The 17,831-nt window shown below is 42.2% G+C and overlaps 2 long non-coding RNA genes and 1 pseudogene across 2 annotated transcripts in view; 2 read left to right on the plus strand and 1 right to left on the minus strand.

Moving 5' to 3' along the window:
- Gm36139 overlaps positions 1-17,831 on the minus strand; it is an 80,787-nt gene that overhangs the window by 52,646 nt on the left and 10,310 nt on the right. The window lies entirely within an intron of this gene.
- Positions 9,263-10,858, plus strand: Gm8941 (predicted gene 8941; annotated as a pseudogene).
- On the plus strand, positions 10,929-16,990 carry C730036E19Rik (RIKEN cDNA C730036E19 gene). The gene is made up of 7 exons (NR_038011.1): positions 10,929-11,529; positions 11,799-11,924; positions 12,597-12,648; positions 14,422-14,600; positions 15,097-15,240; positions 15,354-15,510; positions 15,610-16,990. It is a non-coding gene; the product is annotated as an RIKEN cDNA C730036E19 gene (long non-coding RNA).

Genomic DNA, 17,831 nt, shown 5'->3' on the forward strand with positions numbered 1-17,831 from the left:
AAGGTATCCTGGCAGTTGGGAGCTGAGGAGTCACACTGCACAACAAACTTCTCACAAGAGGTTTATTGGGAGGGAAAGACCCAGGAGGGCAGCTGCTTCTGCTCCGGCAAGAAGCAGTAGAGGACAGAGTTTATTATATAGGATTTCATGAGAGACGGAGCTTTCCAGGGTGGGGATTGATGGGATTAAAATCTTGAAAAGTCTTGAGCTGGGCTTTTTATTCTGTGGGGCAGGGGCTGAGCCCTGCCATTAGGGCAGAGTGTTTTGTGGGTGAAACCTGACAGAGGCCCTCAGGGAATGGGCCTGGCCAATCCTGTGCCTCAAGGGGCTTCTATAGCCACTATGGGAGAACATGTGGAGGTTCTCAAAAAAGTAAATATGTTTTTCCTAAAATTTAAAACATCAAAATGTTCTTCCCTTAAAAACCAGAAATCCATATCATCTTTATTGCCTGTGCATTTAACTTGGTATCATTTAGGCCTTGAAAGTGTTATATAGTATTTTTAAAAACAGAATGAGAATATATATATTTCTAGGTTAGATATCTTCCACCACAGCTGCTGAGCTATAAGGATATGTCTCACAAGACACCAAAGAAAACTTTTATCTCATTTCTCTATGCCTACAGTTAAGATCACTTTCAAAAAAACCAATACTGTTTTGTATTTGACTTCTCTGAATGGAACATTTATTTATGTGTTCTCTTGAAAAGGATTTTCCAGGGCAGAAGAATCACAAGTTCAAGACAAGGATACAGAGAGTTCCAGGCCCACCGAGACCAACCTGTCTCCTCACAGTCACTCACTGGGCAACTGACAAGAGCTGAACGTGATTTCCAGGGCAGATCAAAATTGAGAAGAAAGCCGTCCTTCCAAAATGGCTTAAGTGTTCAACTTCATAAATATAAAACATAGTAAGTGCTAGAAGCTGCTGGCCTTGTAGGAGAGGAAGGGAGAGGGTGGGAGGAGCTGGCAGGGAAGAAGTAAGACTCAGACAAACAGTAGTGATTCCATGTTCCTGAAATAAATTGTAGCCAAACAGAATCCTGAGTGGGTAGTCCGAGCCAAGTATCAAAGTGTACTGAACGTCCTAACCCTCGTGTGCACCTCTCATGAGGCCAGGGCTTAGGGTTTCTCCCAAAATGATCTTTAGATTCACAGTAGCGACACGGGCAACCTCCTGTCAACAAACAGTTGTGAAAATAGCCCTGGCCTTTATGTCTACTGGCCCATGTCCTCCAAAAAGTCAACATAGAGCTAAAAGCAAACAAGCACAATGCCAAGAAAAATTAAGTAACAGGCTTTTGACACACTTCAGACTTCCCATGTTTCACACATCTTAAGAAAATAATCTATCTTTATCCATAAAAAGCATTTATTGTTCTCCAGAAATAAATTTCTAATGTGGTATATTCATTTAGTGAAACATCTTTCAGCCTTATAATACATGAATACTTGCAAATATTTTTTAATATTATTATCAAGTTAAAAATGGCTGTTATATATCAGTGGAAATTGCTGAGTTATATTTTGAAAGGGGAAAACAATAAGATTATATATATATATATTCAAAATAAACATGTCAAAGGTATTTATTTAATGTATGATTAATTATTTGAAAAGAAAATACATGTTACAATAAGTTGAAAGACAAAATATATTTTCTTAAACCTTTATTATAAAAAATTTAGACATAAAAACTATCACACACCAATACTAACCAGCTCTAAAATCTATACATCTCAACGTGTACTTTTACATGGCTAGGATAGGCCTGCTGAAGCAATTGAATATATATTTTTGTGAACTTATCTACCATCAAAAACTAAAAATGCATGACAGAGTTAGAACTAGAGAAACAATTAGCTTTGCATCCTATTTATAGTGGAGTCAATAGGCTGGACTCAGTCCTTCCATGGAGAAAGTAAAGAACCATGACTCTACATGGAAGGAGTTAGTGTTGAAGGATATTTGCCCAGGCACAAAACCTGGCTTTCTTCTGGGAACAGAGTGACTGCCTATCCAGTGGACTGAAGCCACTGCAAGTTTAGAGATAACAACTGTTCACATTTGCAATAGTCAGTTATCTGCAAAGTACAAAGTTGAAAAAATGGCCCAGGCAGAGACAAAAGGCCACATCTCAGACCCATATTATTTCTGGTTTTCATTCTTTACCCCCCCACCACCACCACAAGGATACTTTATAGATATTTTTATCAAGTCCAAATTCAACATGCAAATGAGATTTTATCAGGGAAGAGATGAACTTTGGAGGGCCACACGCCATTGTAACAGCTAAATATTGTTTTCTACCCAAGATCCAATCTTTGTCTCCTTTGGGTAATTATGAATTCCATGACTTAGAAGACAGAGGATTTCCAGATAACCCCAACATTTGATTGAAAAGGTATCTTAGTTGTCAGAACAAATTATCCCCAAAATACTATAGCTTGCTGTGTGTGTATGCATGTATGTAAAGTGTATATGTGTGTATATGTGTATATGTGTGTATGTATGTGTATGTATGTGTGTATGTGTGTGTATGTGTATTTGTGTGTATGTGTATGTATGTATGTGTGTATGTATGTGTATGTTTGTGTATGTGTGTATGTGTATATGTGTGTGTATATGCGTTTTTGTGTATATATATATAAAATCAGTAAACCAGAGCTTGCAGGTAGAATCCACCCAACTTTGCAAACTCCTTTTGATGGGAACACAGCCACAGATCCTCTTCCCTATGTCAAGTTTTATTCCACAAGAGCAAAGCTGTGTGCAAAGATCCCAGAAGCCTCAGCAGTCCCAAAGCCACAAATATTCACTAATTTTCTCTTACTGAAAAAGGTTTACTGACTTCTCTCTCGATTAGGCTAGACAAACAACAGTAGGCGTTGTTTAGAGGTTAGTGGGTATGAATTCTTTTGTTTTTTAAGCGTGGCGTACATGTTTCTTACAAATGTCCTACTTTGACGAGGTGAACCCTTTCAAGCTCTTTATTGTCACATATCAGTCACCTACAAAACACTTGTGAGAGATGTTTACAGAGCAGCTCGGCCCCTCCACAAAGCTTCAAATCTGAGTTGCTGAGATAAAGCCACTCACATTTGCTGAACAGAGTTTTCAAATTCTTTTCCTGAAGTGAGCTAAAAATAGTTGCTAGAGATAGGAAGAGACAGGCAGGGTGATAATTTTAGTGACTATGTGCCAGGACTGTGTAAAAATTTAACCTAGGTTTTAGCCTTACGAATGTTAAGGTTAAATCGAATTTAATAATTTACCATGATTAACCATTTGCTTTAATCATTAGAGAGACAAATTTCAAGAAGAGAATGTGCTTGCTCATCACTTCTATATAGAAGAAAGGGTGATCTCTTCATTCAGCTTTATACTCACTGGGGGGTCATAAGACTTAGTTACATTTAAAGTCCCCATGAGGTATCTTTCAGATGTAATATCTCAGCACTAAAGCTACCCTAATTCTCACACAATTCTAATGCTTTCCTAAATTTCAAGATTGATCAAGCAACTCCAGATACTGTGGGTGATCTCTGCTCCCAAGAAATGTCCTTTAGAAACGACCTCATCCTGAAAACTCTAAACTTGCAATGCCTTCTCCCCTCAAAGACTGTCCCTTACAATAGAGGATTCTAGGATATTTTTAAACTATCGAGCTTCAGAAATTTTTTTTTCTCACTGCTTAACTCCATAACATAATCCAAAATATTTACAGGTTTAGAATTGTTACCTATTTGTGACATAATAGATAAGTAAGTGAATTTAGGGTATTAAAGTTAGTTGTTTTTTTGTTTTTTGACTCAAACTCTCCAGGAAATAACTCTCAGACAATTAATATTCAATCCAGAACAATTCAACAGCCTCTCAGGGACCTCATCTATCAGCCCTTCCCAACCATATTGTTGTGACAACTCTAATGTAATCAAGGACAAGGTGTGTCTTTGTCACTGATAAAGGATAAAGAATCATAACTGCAAGTTTATTACCTGCCCCCCCTTCAGAAAATAGGTCTACCTTCAAGGTGATCTCTCTGGTAACCACTTTCACTGTCTTGTCTTCACATACACACCCCTAGGTAGCTATCAGGAAGAGTTGAAAGCAAGGACTGTGGACATGTCCCTAGGAGATACCTGGCAGGTGAACAGTGTCGGCCAATTGGAAAACTCAAAGAGAAAGGAGAAAGAAAGAAGGGAAAGGGGGGAGGGGCAGAAGGATGGAGGGAACAGCTATAAGATCTGGGGAGTAGAAAGGAAAGAAGGAAGTGCCAATCACAAGTGAGAAGAGGGCAGGTGGAAGGAAAACCAAGTGAGGGCAGGTGGGCAGTCAGCTGTGCTGGGAAGTATTAGCCCCATAGTTGTGAGGCAATTGCATGTACTGCACCTGGCCGTGATACCAGTCCTGAGGACGATTTAGAAACAAGGAAACGGTTGGAACGTTTGTAGACCCTTCCTTCTGGAAATACATGCTGGCTGGAGAGGACACTGCCTAAAGCCAGGCCCTTTAAAGACTGGAAACATCTAACAGTGGATGGAGATTCTAAACAGTGAAAAAAATCAGGCAAAGGAAAACATTAAGAAGCAAGCTTGTGTTCTCCAAAAGGCAGGAAGGGACAGGATCGTGAACAAGGCTGGTCTTGAAGAGAGGAGGCACACCTCTTCTTCGTAATCTAGAGAGGAGATAAGAGGAGAGGCACTTCTTGTTCAGTTTGTTCCCAGCTTTTAGATCTGTAGGAGGGCACAGTACAGGGTAGGATATGGGCTATGGTAGAAGGTGGGAAAGGAGAATGAATAAAAAGGTTGAAATTAAGATGGAAGGAATGTCAACAATAAAAGCAAAGGGGGTCCTAGCACTACCTTAGGGAATGTGAACATTTTCCAGAAGAACCAGAGACATACAGACAGCTGAGGGCAGAGACATACAGACAGCTGAGGGCAGAGACATACAGACAGCTGAGGGCAGAGACAGACAGACAGCTGAGGGCACAGTCACAGGCAGTGGAAGCAAACTGCATTGTCACAGAAGGTGTGTGTGACGATTTCAAAGGCAGACTAACTGGAAGAATGATGGAGCTTATCCACACGCAGATCAGAAACTACAAAAAGAATAAAGACAGACTAGTATCTAGTGGATTTGGCTACAAGGACTATGTCATTAAAAGTCAAGAACGTTTCCTACAAACATAGACTAAATCAGGCTTCATCGGCTGGCAGCAAGTCATGAAGACAGCTATGGAAAGGTGAATGTTTTCAAACGTGTTAGAAGCAAGGGGTTAAGGATGTAGCTTAGTTGGTAGAGTACTTGACCAGAATACAAGACATCATGAATTCAATCCTCAGCACTGAATAAACAGCATACAGTCACACACACACACACACACACACACACACGCACACCTGCATGCCAGTTAATTTTAATATGCCTTGTCTAGCTCAAAGGCTGGAGAGTTCTAATCGTCCACCTGGCTAGTATACATTTCCCTCCAGTACTCCTACCTAGCTCAACACCTTCTAAAGCTATGTTTTATCTTTGCTGCCCTATTTCCTTCTGGGCAGCCCCTCCCATAGGCCGGCTTTCCCTTTCCACCTGCATTTTGCGATGAATTTTCTTCTGCAGCTCTAAATCCGATCTGTCTCCCTCCAAGGCATAGCAATCTTTATCTCCCTCTTTCCTTTTTTCCAGTTCCTAGCCCAAACAAATCTAAAAGTTCTGCTTTTCTCTCTACCCAGCCATTGGCCATTGGCTCTTTATTGATCGATCAAAAGCCAATTGGGGACAAGGACCTTCAGCACTTGGAAACGCAGATTCCCAATTTCGGGGAACCAAATTAATTCAAAGCATTAGAACCAGTCCCCAACACAGAAGAATCAGCCACTCGGGGCCTTCCCCAGTTATTTGGTGAGTCCAAGGCCAACCTTGTCTCAAAAAGTAAAAGAGAAAACTACAGAGAAGAAGAAGAAGAAGAAGAAGAAGAAGAAGAAGAAGAAGAAGAAGAAGAAGAAGAAGAAAAGCAAACAAACAAACAAAAAGGTATGACACAGAGGCCAACAGTTTAGTAAGTCAGAAGAATTTTATTTGTATTTTCTTTATTTTTTTTCATTTTCCTTATTTTTTTCAGTGATTTTTTAAAATTCGGTATTTTCTTCATTTACATTTCCAGTGCTATCCCAAAAGTCCCCCATACCCCACTCCCCTACCCACCCACTCCCACTTCTTGGCCCTGGCGTTCCCCTATACTAAGGCATATAAAGTTTGCACGACCAATGGGCCTCTCTTTCCACTGATGGCCGACTAGGCCATCTTCTGATACATATGCAGCTAGTGACACGAGCTCTGGGGTACTGGTTAGTTCATATTGTTGTTCCAGCTATAGGGTTGCAGATCCCCCCCAGCTCCTTGGGTACTTTCTCTAGCTCCTCCATTGGGGGCCCAGTGATCCATCAAATAGCTGACTGTGAGCATCCACTTCTGTGTTTGCTAGGCCCCGGCATAGTCTCACAAGAGACAGCTATATCAGGGTCCTTTCAGCAAAATCTTGCTAGTGTATGCAATGGTGTCAGCATTTGGAGGCTGATTATGGGATGGATCCCCGGGTATGGCAGTCTCTAGATAGTCTGTCCTTTAGTTTCAGCTCCAAACTTTGTAACTCCTTCCATGGGTTTTTTGTTCCCAATTCTAAGAAGGGGCAAAGTGTCCACACTTTGGTCTTCGTTCTTCTTGAGCTTCATGAGTTTCACAAATTGTATCTGATATCTTAGGTATTCTAAGTATCTGGGCTAATATCGACAGATGGGACCTCATAAAATTCCAAAGCTTCTGTAAGGCAAAAGACACCGTCAATAAGACAAAAAGGCCACCAACAAATTGGGAAAGGATTTCTACCTATCCTAAATCAGATAGGGGACTAATATCCAATATATATAAAGAACTCAAGAGGGTGGACTCCAAAAAATCAAATAACACCATTAAAAAATGGGGTGCAGAGCTTAACAAAGAATTCTCACCTGAGGAATACCGAATGGCTGAGAAGCACCTGAAAAAATGTTCAGCATCCTAAATCATCAGGGAAATGCAACTCAAAACAACCCTGAGATTCCATCTCACACCAGTCAGAATGGCTAAGATCAAAAATTCAGGTGACATCAGATGCTGGCGAGGATGTGGAGAAAGAGGAACACTCCTGCATTGTTGGTGGGATTGCAAGCTTGTACAACCACTCTGGAAATCAGTCTGGCGGTTCCTCAGAAAATTGGACATAGTACTACCAGAGGATCATGCAATACCTCTCCTGGGCATATATCCAGAAGATGTTCCAACTGGTAAGAAAGACACATGCTCCACTATGTTCATAGCAGCCTTATTTATAATAGCCAGAAGCTGGAAAGAACCCAGATGTCCCTCAACAGAGGAATGGATACAGAAAATGTGGTACATTTTCATAATGGAGTACTACTCAGCTATTAAAAAGAATGAATTTATGAAATTCCTAGGCAAACGGATGGACCTGGAGGGCATCATCCTGAGTGAGGTAACCCAATCACAGAAGAACTCACATGTTATGTACTCACTATTTTCTTTATTTTTAAGATTTATTTATTTAATGTATATGAGCATCCTATAGCTGACACATCAGAAGTAGGCATCAGATCCCATTATAGATGGTTGTGAGCCACCATGTGATTGCTGGGAATTTTGGAAGAACAGACAGTGCTCTTAACCACTGAGCCATCTCTTCAGCTCTTTATTTGTCTTTTCTATACAAGAGAAAATTAAACATACAGGAGTAGGCGTGGAGTGGGTCGTGTGTGTGTGTGTGTGTGTGTGTGTGTGTGTGTGTGTGTGTGTGTGTGTACATATCAACAGCTTGGCTATCTTATAGGATTAGTGCATGAATCAAATGAAACTATTTTGTGAATGGAAAGAGTTATGCTGATAATATCATTTTCATTAAAATGAATGCCTCATTTATTGAATCTGCAAGACATTTACAATCCCATCTATTGTTTTCTATGAATGCAGTCAACAAGTCAATAAATGTTATCTTTAAGGTCCTTTCCCTGCAGTTGATAAAAATCCTTGTTCTAGCAGATGAACTCCCCAGACAGACTGAAACCAACAGTTTCCACCTCGGAATGAGCAGAGAAGAAGACAAAAATTACAGTGTTGATTTTGTGGTCCTGGCACATCTGTCCTTTATAGAGACAAACTGCTGATTTAAAGGATTACCTTGCCTTTCCTGTTAGTTTAATGAAACACATATTTTTGTTCTGCATGTTCCAGGTAACACTTGGGTCAAACATTAAAGTCAAGTCTTTTATCACACTCTGACAGCAGGGAAAATCACTTTTAGAAAATGCTATTATCAGAGGGAAAAAGGTGTTTTGAGCGCTTTGGCTTGAGGGTTTTGTTTTTTCCTCTACAATTTAAAAACCACTAAAGACCCTGGCATGGCAGTGCATAGTGATCACAGCACTCTAGAATCAAGAGTAGAAAGAAGACTCGTTTGAGGTCAGCCTGGGCTTCACAGTGAAATCAGGACCCCAAACAAAACAACAGTAAAGAGTTCTAAAAAAATGTTGTAAATAACGGTAAAGTCATTAAATTGTGGCCCAGCTAAAATACATAAAACCCACTTGGCTCGTGATTGAGTTTAGCAGTGGCATGCATGGCTAACATGGATAAGACTCTGGTTTGGAGCCCCAGTTCGGTAAAATAAATCAAAATAAAATAATAATAATAAAAACCCAATCAGTTATTGGAATGACACAGCCTAAGATTTTATCTACATTTTCTTTGTATTTTTGGTTGTGAGCCTAGCCTTTAATGGTAGAGCCATCTCTCCAGCCAGAATTTTTTTGTAAATGTAGTTTGTTTGTTTTTTTTCCCAGCGTCAACATGTGATATGAACCCTGCGGCCTGTGCCCTGGAATCTTCTTCCTGTTTCGTTGTTCTTTCACGTGTTCTAGAACAATGAACTGAACATATCTATGTCAACTTCTTTGTGTAAAGTGGAGTTGAGAGTCATCTCATGAAAGTATCATTGGCACCCGTGTTGGTCACAGCAAGCACTGCACATTCTACCCTTGGTTATGAGGGGAACTGTGGCTGTTCAAGAGTCCATGCTACGAAAACAGCATCTCCAGCTCTTAAACATTAAAAATTGTTAGCACCAGACGATGTGGGCCTAAAACAAACACAGTAAAAATTTTGGAATAAGAATCCAGGTCATGGCCTCTGCTCCTCCCTGTTGCAGAGACAGACTCATCCTCTTGTGCAGTGCCAGCCACGCCCCTTAGACACAATGGTGAAGGTCTAAGTGAATGGATTCGGCACCTGGTTACCAGGGCTGCCTGCTCATCTGGCAAAGTAGAGATCGTTGCCATCATTGACATGGTCTACATGTTCCAGTATGACTCTCTACCCATGACAAGTTCAACGGCATAGTCAAGGCTGAGAATGGGAAGCTTGCCATCAACAGGAAGGCCATCACTTTCTTCCAGGAGTGGGATCTCACTAACATCAAATGGGGTGACGCTGTTGCTGAGTATGTTGTGTAGTGTACTGGCATCTTTACCACCATGGAGAAGGCTGGGGACCACTTGAAGAGTGGTGCCAAAAGAGTTATTATATCTGTCCCTTCTGCTGATGTTCCCATGTTTGTGATGGGTGTGAACCACAAGAAGTATGTCTGCAACACAAAATTGTCTGCAATGCTTCCTGCACCACCAACTGCTTAGCCCCACCCACCCCCTTGCCAAGGTCATCCATGACAACTTTGGCATTGTGGAAGGATTCCTTACCACAGTCGATGCCATCACTGCCACCCAGAAGACTGTGGATTGTCCCTCTGGAAAGCTGTGGCGTGATGGCCAAGGGACTGCCCAGAACATCATCCCTGCATCCACTGGTGATGTCAAGACTGTGGGCAAGGTCATCCCAGAGCTGAACAGGAAGCTCACTGTCATGGCCTTCCATGTTCCTACCCCCAATGTATCCGTTGTAGATCTATCATGCCGCCTAGAGAAACCTGCCAAGTATGATGACATCAAGAAAGTGGTGAAGCAGGCATCCTGGGGCCTACTAAAGGGCACTCTGGGATTGTACTGGCTAGTTTTGTGTCAACTTGACACAGCTGGAGTTATCACAGAGAAAGGAGCTTCAGTTGAGGAAAGGCCTCCATGAGATCCAACTGTAAAGGCATTTTCTCAATTAGTGATCAAGGGGGAAAGGCCCCTTGTGAATGGGACCATCCCTGGGCTGGTAGTCTTGGTTCTATAAGAAAGCAGGCTGAGCAAGCCAGGGGAAGCAAGTCAGTAAAGAACATCCCTCCATGGCCTCTGCATCAGCTCCTGCTTCCTGACCTGCTTGAGTTCCAATCCTGACTTCCTTGGTGATGAACAGCAATGTGGAAACCTTTCCTCCCCAACTTGCTTCTTGGTCATGATGTTTGTGCAGGAATAGAAACCCTGACTAAGACAGGGCTACACTAAGAACCAGGTTGTCTCCTGCGACTTCAACAGTAACTCCCACTCTTCCACCTTTGATGCTGGGACTGGCATTGTTCTCACTGACAACTTTGTAAAGCCCATTTCCTGTTATGACAATGAATATGGCTACAGCAGCAGGGTGGTAGACCTCATGGCCTACATAGCCTCAAGGAGTAAGAAGCCCTGGACCACCCACCCCAGCAAGAGCAAGAGAAAGGCCGTTGGCTGCTGAGGAGTCCCTATCCCAGCTCAGCCCTTGACACTAAGCATCTCCCTCACAGTTTCTACCCCAGATCCTCCCACCCCCCAAAATCATAGAAGGGATCTAGGGAGCCTTCTTCTCTCAGATACCACCCATAAGATTTACAGAAGCATCCAGGCTACACAATGGTGAGGTGATAGCGAGTAGACTCTTAGGGGAGTTCACGATGGGGAGGGTGGGAACAAGATGGAAGTTGGTATACTTAAACATTATTTTAATTCATTTGTCATCATCCAGAAAATGTGGTGTTTGGGCAATTTTGAAAGTGTTCTAATAGCTCTCTTTATTCCTTTTCATAGAAATTAACAATTAATCATGAAAGCTGTATTGTAGGAGCCCGCAATGAAGCCTGCTTCCTTTATACCTGTGTTGGTTTGATGGGGCAGCTTTAAGTTGGAAGCTCTAAATAAAGCTGCCATACTTAGCTATTGTATACCTCTTCACATCTAGTAAGTTTCCGAAGCATTCTCCTCCCCCTCCTCCTTCTCCTCCGTGCCCTCTTTCATTCTCCCTGGCTCTGTGTGTGTGTGTGTGTGTGTGTGTGTGTGTGTGTGTGTCAGTCTCACACCTAGCCAGAGTCAAAGGATTCTTAATAAGAAGCAATCGAAAGCAATCCTCTCTGCTGGCCTTACATAAGAACCACACAGCAGCCGGTCTCCTGAGCCATCCCTGTCACATTCTCCTGTCTGCTGAAGACAGGAACATCACCGAGAGTTGCTGGGAGAAGAATGACTCACAGGTGATACCCGCCACACACGTTATCCTCAAGGTAAACGCAAGTCAGGAGACAAGGCCACAGAGTCCCAAAATAGTCTGAGCCTGTCACTTAGTACCCAAAATAATTACTCAAGAAATAGCTCTTTCTGAAGGGAGAAATTACCCCATCAGTATAAAATGACACTGTCAGGAGATTGCTGGATAATGATTTTTTAACAACTTCTTGGTACTCATCCTGACAAGAAAATCGCAAATTAAAATTATATCAGCTAAATGGAGCCAAGAATTGTTTTCTAAATGCTTTTCTTAGTTTCTGTCTAGGTTGGAAATAACCACCAATAAAGGAGCCAGTCAAGAGAGTCCAAGGTAAACTAGAAAGCAAGTGGCCAGTAAATCCGAAGACCAGAAGCTTCCAAGGTGGGGGAGGCTCATGATCCAGAGCCCCAAGTACGTGCATGCTGGGGAGACCAAAATGTCCTATTACAGAGTGCATGACAGTGCTTGCACAATTCACTTCTAAATAGGCCCGGCACACTCATCGCTCACAGTTGAAGATTGATAGGTATATTAGTGTCCTGCATGTTATAACAAATGTCCACACACTGAGTGGCTTAAAGCAACTTAAAAGATTTGGAAGATCCTGGAAGATAGACATGGAAGTCAAGGTGTGAACAATGTCAATTGTTCCTGTAGATTCTGAGTGAGATTTCTGTTTGGCATGTCTCCTTTCGATTCTTTCAAGTGCAGGCAAACCCTAGGGCTCTAGCTTATGCATAGGTGTATCGCTCCAATCTGTCTCCATTGTCATATGGTGTCTTTGTATTTGTGTCTCTACCAAAGTTTGCTCTCCTTCCATGGATTCTCATCATTGTGTTAAGGTTTGCCATAACTCAGTATGCCCTCACTTAACTTGATTACATTTTAAAACTCTACCAAGGTAAGGTTGTTACTACACTTTAGAAGGGGTCCCCATTCAGTCCATAATGCCACGTCTCTCAGATATTCCATGACCATTCATGTGTGTGGTCTGGAACCTTGAGGTATTATAAAGTGAGGAAAACATTGACTACTAGAGCTGAAAGCAGCTAGGCAGGAACCTAACTCTCTTTTTTTCCACAGACGATTACCTGACTTGCAAGCAAGCAACCATTGAGACCCAGGATGAAGTCAGGTATGGGGGATGGTGCAACTAATCCCAGCACCATGGATATAGAGGAATAAGGATCAGCAGTTAAAAGGATAGCTTTTGCTGCATAACAAGTTCAGATCCAGCCTGGGCTACATGAGACCCTGACAAAAAATAAGAACCCACAAAGCTAACGTGTGAGAATGATTTGCTCTCTGTATACAGAGGATAGAGACAGTGTCTACAACACCTCACCTACCTCTGTTAGTGTTTGTCTTGAGGAGACTAAGAAATCTAAAGGTGCTAAGAGTCACCCATAGTCCATAATCCATCTCGCCTCTGCCTTAAAGGAAGCGCATCAAGTATGAGCATAGAATACAGATGTGTGTTCATCCAGCTACAAAAGAGCCTTCATTCTAAGAACTGCTTTGGCATCTAACAGTGGTCAATAGACCAAAAAGCTTCCCAGCCTCTAGACACAAAGAAGTGTCATAGAAAGATAGTTTTGACTCAGCACCAGGTTGACTGTCTTCCCTTATTGCTTTTTGTCTTTTGATATAATATCCCTTGAACGTTATCTAAATAGTAGAGAAATGAGCAATTGACAAAAAGGAAGAATTTGGAAGAAATATGCAAATGCCCCACTTGCGCAAAACTTCAAAGTACTGAAGCATTACACTGGGAATCAAAGGAAATGTCTAGACGCCAGTGAAGATGCTGCGTAGACTGACCACGATTGTTCTGGGGCCGTTCCTTGCAGCAGGAGTGGGGGAAAGAAGTAACAGGGACAAGGAAGATGCAAATGTATGTGAATATATGTGATATTCCATTGAATAACAGAATATGCAGAATGTAGAAGAGCTCTCTCCGTTAATCTCTACAACCCTAAGTGTTAGGGTCCGAGATTCACAGAAGAGGGGGCTAAGGATTAGAGCGCTGTGAGCACTCTGCCCATGGTCACATTAGAGCGCTGTGAGCACTCTGCCCATGGTCACATTAGAGCGCTGTGAGCACTCTGCCCATGGTCACATTGCTAGTCATTGGTGAAGCTACCATGACACCTGGGACTCTGAACCAAGATGGATTCTTACCAAAAGGAAGAGTGAAAAGCAATAATAGAAAAGTGTTCTCAGTTGGTTCTTAGTGACCCAAAACTCACAGACTTTGGGATCTGAAGATGGTCTTTAAAAGAATAAAAAATGGGATCCAGGATCTATGGGAAAATGTGACTTTGGTGCTGTTTTTGATTAATGCCCTAAGCAGACTATGGAAAAGCCGCATAAGCAAACAGAACAATCTGGGGTTAGTTTAATAAGAGGTGGGGGCTGAAATTTGAGACTTAAAAAAAAAAGTCTTAATGAAACAAAATACAGCCAAGCACATTCTTTCTTCTTCCCATTTCATTCGCTGCCTTTTAAGATCCAGGCAGCATAGCCTGTATCCCAGCTGGGGGTAGGGCCTGGCTTTCAGCAAGCCTTGACAGGGATCTCCCACAAAGCACTAGGAGAGGACCTGCCTTGGAAGCTCATGCATGCTCGGTTTGCACAAAGAAGCTGCAATGTGCAGACAACCATAAATAAAACAGGTAAGCTGACCTGTTACTTTTGCCCTAGCTGGGTCCTAGGACTGGAGACAGATAGCTTTAGGGACATAGTCGAAGTTGCAGTGAGATGTCATACAAATGACTGGACAAATGCATGTGGTATGAAAACAGAGTAAGGACTCTGGAGAAAGGAAGGGAATGGGAGGGGGTAGTAGAGGAGAAGGCTGTGTTAGAACCAGCCCATAGGGATGGACATGCCATGATGAAACCCATAGGAATGGACATGCCACAACGACAGCCCATAGGAATGGACAATCCACGACAGCCCATAGGGTTGGACATGCCACAACGACAGCCCATAGGAATGGACATGCCACGACAGCCCATAGGAATGGACATGCCACGACGGCGGCCCATAGGAATGGACATGCCACGACGAAACCCCTTCACCTTGGTGTGTCAACATTACATTTTCATTTTAAAAATCTTTTAGTGAGAATGCCTTTCCAGAACTGTTTGTCCTCCATGGGTAGTTTCTTAGGCACATTCTGTATGCTATTTCCTTATATCTTTTTCTTTCATTGTTCCTTTGTTCCCTGAGACAGAGTCTTCTTGCTATGTAGGCCAGGCTAGCCTGAAATTCACTATTCTCCTGTCTTGGTCTCTGAAGTTCTTAGATTATACCACCACCTTCATGTCACATGACGTAACTGATGACTAAATTTTATCCAGCCTTAAGTTATTCTTAGAAGTCTTAAGACTATAAACCTGACAGCATATCCTCGTGACTCGAGGTATAACCACAGTAAACTCATCTGTGATGGGTGATTAATGCTTTCCTGGGTCTGGACACCAGTGTCACAGCAAGCCTTTGCCCTCTATACTGTTATGAAGTGTATCACCCTCCTAAATTCATCCAAAGTGAATGGTTGTCATTGTCTTCCTTTCAGCTGATCTCTAACTCAAAGCCACTCTGCTCCAGGTGAAGCCTCTGCCTTCACCTCTGGATAAGGATTCCATACTTGCATCTTTAAGCTAGTTCGTGGGCATCTCTACGGAAGCCATCCGCAGGCATCTTACAGACACAAGATCAGGGGAGTACTCCCTACTTGCAGATGCGCCTAATGCCAAGCTGCAGCTCTACCTCTGCTTGCTACGGAGGTTTGATTACTGACTCCTCTCAACTCTTCTACTTCCTCATTGACAGAAGGGGAATAAGACAGTGCTGGCTCCCTAGGATGGTCAAAAGAACTGACATAAGATAATCAGGGAGTGCGTGGTACATGATGCAGCTCCCACGGTCTGCCTGCTGCTGCGGAACCCCATCCCCCTTCACTAGCCCTCCATCAACATCACATCCATGGGTGAGTGTTCGGCTCTGCACCTCTCTCTTTCTCATTTTTAATCATTCAGCAAAAGAATAATTATATGGAATTGAATATAGTTTTTTTGTTTCCAAACAGAGTCTGTCAAACTGAATGGGTAACACAGGAACAACAGATTTGCTTTGCAATGGAAGTCGCTGGAACCTGAAACAAGATGTGTTGCTGGCGATGTAGCTCAAGTAGTTGAATATTTGCCTGGAAAACATAACACATTGTTCATAGGCTTCATTGTTCAACTTTCAGGTTCAAACTTAGTAGTCAAGAAATGATCATTTAAAAAAAATCTGATTCATTTTAGGTAAAAGGAAAAATTATCTTGATTTTGCCCAATACCTTGAGGAACATTCTATCTGATCATGAGATATCCCTAGGCTCAACTATAAAACATTTCTCATGGCTTTGAGACAGGTGCTTGGGTAAAGCAAGCTGTATAAACAGCAGCAGTAAAAACAAGCAAAACAGCAAAATAAAGAACAACAAAGATAAGAACAACCTGTACATACCCTGCCCACAGAGAAGACAGTACAACAAGTGATTGTAGCTGAACTTAGCCACTTTACGGCCAGTGCAAGCAAGCTCTGCCTCCTAGGCTAGGTGACCTTGCTCTAGTTCTGTATACCTTGGCTTCCTCCGCATAAAAGGAGATTAATGATAGAAACAACAATGTACTAAAGATGAAGTTAGTAAAGGCTGAAGCAGTGACTCAGTTGGCAAAGTCCTTGTCACATAAGCACAAGGAACTGAGTTTGATCCCCAGAATCCAGTTCTAGCACTGGGGTTAGACATAGGTGGATGACCTGGGTTTGTAGACCGCCCAGCCTAGCCTTATCAGAGAGCCATAGGCCAAAGAGACCCTGTTTCCAAGAAGAGTGATATCCAAGGCTGGCCTCTGTCCTGAACACCAGCATATGCCCACCTGTGTGTGCACAAGTACAACACACACACACACACACACAAGATAAAGTTAATGAAGCTAAATGTGTGGCTCTTGCCAGTGATCTAAGCATCTGGGAGACTTAGACAAGACGATTGCTACATGTATAAAGCCACCTTGGGCTATATAGTAAATTCTGGAACTGCCTGAGCTACTGATACCACATCTCAAATATAAAATTAATAAATACATAGTAATAGTATTAGCTATTACTTTATATAAGTCAATTGAAATATTTGTACAACGTGAAAATGATATTTGAGATTGTGGCATCAGTGATAATGAGGACAAATGGACTTTAATAAAGGCTACTTCTTCAAATCTGCTTCAAATCGAATTTGTACTTGACAAAGATTTAAGGGGTTCTTTTGACATATTTTCTCAAATTTAGAATTCTGCTGTAAAAGACGAATGTTCTTTATAATATACATACATGTAGATTTGTTTTCTCAGAATCTTGGGGTCTTTCTAAATATTCTCTAAGTTCACCATATTGGAGTAAAATGGTGCATTGGATTGATAAGCAGATTCCAGTGTCCAGTGTTTGTATTCCCAAGCCAGTAACAAGGTAAATGTTTACAGGCAAGTCTTTCAGCCTCACAGCCTTGGTCATCTTAGACATGGTCACGCAAACCACAGGGTAGACACAGGGAACATACACACACTCAATGCGTGGGTCCATGCATCATGTGGGTCAAGATGAACGTCATCCTTGTTTACTTCCTTTGTCCCCACATCTGAAACTTCACACAGAACAATTAATTCTCTTGGCCCCTAGACTAGAACTTTCAGTCCAGTAAATAAAATCAAGATGCTATAGAATTTCTTTCCCCAGGAAGAACAAAAAGACAGTTGAACCAAGGCAAAGTCCACAGTTCTTAATGGCTCTCTCCAAAAGTACTTTTGGTCGTAATCTTTCTTGGACGAAAAGGCAGTCTCTGCAGGATACCTGTAGGCCCTTGTGCTCACAGATAAGCACTTGGGAAACCAGGAATGTTAAACACTCAGGGCTGTCTCTTCCAAGGAAGAGACTATAACCTGTTTTCTACCCAGAAGGCTGGGAGCAGAGGTGCTTAATGGCCTGGTGACCTCTGTGTGGCCAGGACACAAAGGCTTCCTCTAGACCTCAGACTCTTATCTTGACTCTGTTTATCTCAGTCAATTTAAAGCACTCTCCTCCCCCAGACCCTTATCCTGTGCACTGTTTCCTTTGAGCCTGCTCTATAGGTTCTATAGAGCCTTTCTTTGTGGAAGATGTCGCATGTACTTTACAAAGACTTTGCTGTAGCAATGCCTTAAGTTGATTGTGCACTGGGCGTTGAGTTTATTATCACCAGGAAATTGTTTTTCACCAAGTTGACAGTCC

This window comes from Mus musculus, chromosome 1, assembly GCF_000001635.26.
Source record: "Mus musculus strain C57BL/6J chromosome 1, GRCm38.p6 C57BL/6J".
NCBI lineage: Eukaryota > Metazoa > Chordata > Mammalia > Rodentia > Muridae > Mus > Mus musculus.